Source organism: Dipteris shenzhenensis, chromosome 17 (genome assembly GCF_047967505.1).
Source record: "Dipteris shenzhenensis isolate YYH24624 ecotype China chromosome 17, Dip_SZ_1.0, whole genome shotgun sequence".
NCBI classification, from domain to species: domain Eukaryota; kingdom Viridiplantae; phylum Streptophyta; class Polypodiopsida; order Gleicheniales; family Dipteridaceae; genus Dipteris; species Dipteris shenzhenensis.
Window position 1 is genome coordinate 24,330,579 of NC_141612.1, and position 3,707 is coordinate 24,334,285.

Here is a 3,707-nt window from a genome sequence, read left to right on the forward strand (position 1 = left end):
CTCTTGTGATAAATGGGCTTGTTTTTGTGTCTATGAAATTTGTTTGTGGGAGTTCTAAGATCTCCTTGTTGAGTTTCTTAGATCTCACATTGTCTATGAAATTTGTTTGTGGGAGTTCTAAGATCTCCTTGTTGAGTTTCTTAGATCTCATGTGAATAGATTTTTGTACGTGGGAGTTCTAGGATCTCTTTGGTGAGTTCCTTAGGTCTCTTGTGATAAATGGGCTTGTGTCTATGAAATTTGTTTGTGGGAGTTCTAAGATCTCCTTGTTGAGTTTCTTAGATCTCATGTGAATATATTTTTGTACGTGGGAGTTCTAGGATCTCTTTGGTGAGTTCCTTAGATCTCTTGTGATAAATGGGCTTGTTTTTGTGTCTATGAAATTTGTTTGTGGGAGTTCTAAGATCTCCTTGCTGAGTTTCTTAGATCTCATGTGAATAGATTTTGTACGTGGGAGTTCTAGGATCTCTTTGGTGAGTTCCTTAGATCTTTTGTGATAAATAGGCTTGTTTTTGTGTCTATGAAATTTGTTTGTGGGAGTTATAGGATCTCCTTGTTGAGTTTCTTAGATCTCACATGAATGGATTTTTTGTATGTGGGAGTTTAGGATCTCCTTGTTGAGTTCCTTAGATCTCTTGTGAGAAATGGGCTTGTTTTCATGTCTATGAAATTATTAAATTAGTTTGTGGAAGTTCTAAGATCTCCTTGTTGAGATCCTTGGGTCTCTTGTGGGAATTTTTGTATGTGGGAGTTTTAGGATCCTCTCGTTGAGTTCCCTAGACCTCATGTGAGAAATATGATTTTATTGTGTTTGTATTCTCACACTTTCTTTGAATGAATATGTAATATTCTTTCAATAGAATGTGAAAGAATACCAAGAGTTTTAAAGTGTACGAATTGAAAGTTTTAAAAGTTATTAGAACAGTTGTCTCATTCTTACACTTTCTTTTGAATGAATATTTAATATTCTTTCAATAGAATGTGAATTATTTTAAAAGAGCGTGATTGAATGACAATTAATATATTGCATGCTTGAACGTGTTTTTCAAAGCATATGTGTTGTTTTTAATAAAATGTGTATTGCAATATATTTCTATTGTATACTCAAATTAGTTTTTTTTGCATTTTGTTTTTGGCAACTTTAAAAGCATGGTGCGCGGCAAGATTTGGTCATACGTGATAGAGATACGAAAAGTACATGCCTCGGTCTCTTTCTTGTAGTGTAAATATTGTGGACACAAATTCACATGTGGTTCTACTCGCATCAAGCAACATTTTCTCAGAATAGGCAGTGACGTTGGAGCTTGCACCGTTATGCAAATCGTATTTAGAGAAAGTGAAGAAAGTGGTTAATCCGACCCTAATAAGAAATTGTGCAAATCAACAAGATGTGAGCACTGAGGTTGATGAGACGGTTGAAGGAGAAGCACCAATAAATGCGAGGAGTGTATCCATACATGAAGGTGATGTAGATATGCTTACAAGCGGGTCGCAGGTGAGTTTTGATGTGACTAATGTCTATCAGGTAAAGAAGAGAAAAAAGGGAGAACAATCTTCTATGGAGGATGGATTTCTTCGACAACAAGTGCATGAAGAGCACTTAAGATGGACAGAAGCATTTGTTAAAAATGGTATACCGTTCAATGTCATGAGAGATGACACATTTCGTAATGCCTTGAAATCATGTGCTAGACTAGGATTTATTTTGCTAGATTATAATAAAATGTGTACCCATCATCTTGATAGAGTCAAACAAACTGTGGCGGATTGCTTGAAAAAAAGATATTGGACTTTATTCCTATATATGGGTGCACTCTTGTGTTTGATGGATGGACTAGCAAGCAGGCCAGACCCTTGATAAATGTAATGTGTATTACTCCCAAGGGAACTATGTTTTTGGAGAGTATTGATACGTCTCCAAAAGAAAAAACTTCGGCATATATTGTAAAAATATACGAAAGAGCAATCCGCAAAGTTGGTGGCAGTGAGAATGCTACTGCATTAGTCAGCATCAACCATCCTCAATACTATTACAAATGGTTTTACACCTTCTATCTTTCAACATTTTTCCAGAATAATAGAGATGATTGTATAAGATGTACACATTTAGAGCTTGGTATTACGTACTGCGTCTTTTTTTCTAGCCAATTCGCCCATCGTCTATCAGCAACAGTCTCAACTAAAGCTTGATGTGCTTCCAACAATCTAGCAAGAACTAGAAAAGAAGTGGCAAATCTAGTTTGACAAAATTGCCTGAGTTGCTTCAGAGAGTGCTCTCTGAATACTGCATGCAAGTATTGATGACTCTTTATAAAACTCACTACGGCGTTAGCATCTTGCAGTCCTGGTTGCACAAATGGTAATTGTCCAATATATCCTTCAACAATTAGTTGAGAGTATGAGCGCCACATGGCACCCATGTTAGAGTGGGATACTTTGCCATGACCATCTCACCTGCGGTCTTATAATTCGATGCATTATCTGTTATGCCTTTGTTATGGGTAAAGTGTATTGGAATATATCAGAAGCAATATGACAAGTTAAAGAATTTGTGCGCTTTGCTCCTAGGGAGAAGCAACAAGTGGTATATTTGGCCAATAAGAGATGGAAGCAAATGCACACCTGTTTGCATGGAGTTGCATTTGCAGTACATCCACAATATCAAATGCATGCTTAATCACAGTATCCTGAAGTCATAAGTAACTTTTGAGAGGTTTGTAAAAAGTTACTTCCTAGAGATCAAGGAAAATTGGCCTACCAGCAACGAGTGAGATAAACGAATCGCGAAGGCTCTTTTGGAGATCCTTGGAATCTTGATGCTATTAAGACGACTATTGCACCTACTCGGTGGAAGGAATATGGTGGAGAGACATTGGAGTTACAGCATGTTGCAACTCGTGTGCTCTCTATTGTTGCATCATCGGGTGCATGTGAGCAAAATTAGAGTGCATATGATTTTATTCATTCTAAGAGACGCAATCGCTTAAAGCCATAAAGAGCTGCAGATTTGGTATTTTGCTTTGGAAATCTACAATTGTTGAACAGATTTAATGTTGCGGCTAAGGCAGCAAGCGAAGCCATTGTAATGAGAATTGCTGGACAACGATTGACTACATAATTAGTTGCTGAGGGTGTATTCAGTGAAGCAGAAGACGAGCTTGAGCTACTTAGTGACAACAACGAAGTCGAAGAGATAGACGATATTGTACCTGTGTTGAATGCAATATAGAGTGATAGAAGAATATGATAGGTGATAGAAGCAGTGGATGTTGTGTTGTAATTATTGAGATTGTGGATGATTTTGGTATACACAATAGTTAGAGACAACCTTGTGACTTGCAAATACTTTCAAGGCAACATCAAAGGGAACATCAGAAAGTTGGAAAGAATAATTGAATATGCGCAATCGAAGTTTATATTTTCAAGTCTCAAGGGTTGATCTAGCTATTATGTGCACTAATTCACGTCGATATATTTTAGTATTTCTGCATTAACTTTACAAGTCCACCTAATCCATTGAAAACCATGTAAATCACTCATACCACTTAGTTCACTTAAATCACTGAGTCCACTTAAATCACTTAGTTCACTTAAATCACTTAGTCCACTTAAATCACTTAAATCACTTAGTCTACTTAAATCACTTATACCACTTAATTCACTTAGATCACTTAAATCCATAGAAAATTACTTAAATCAATTATACC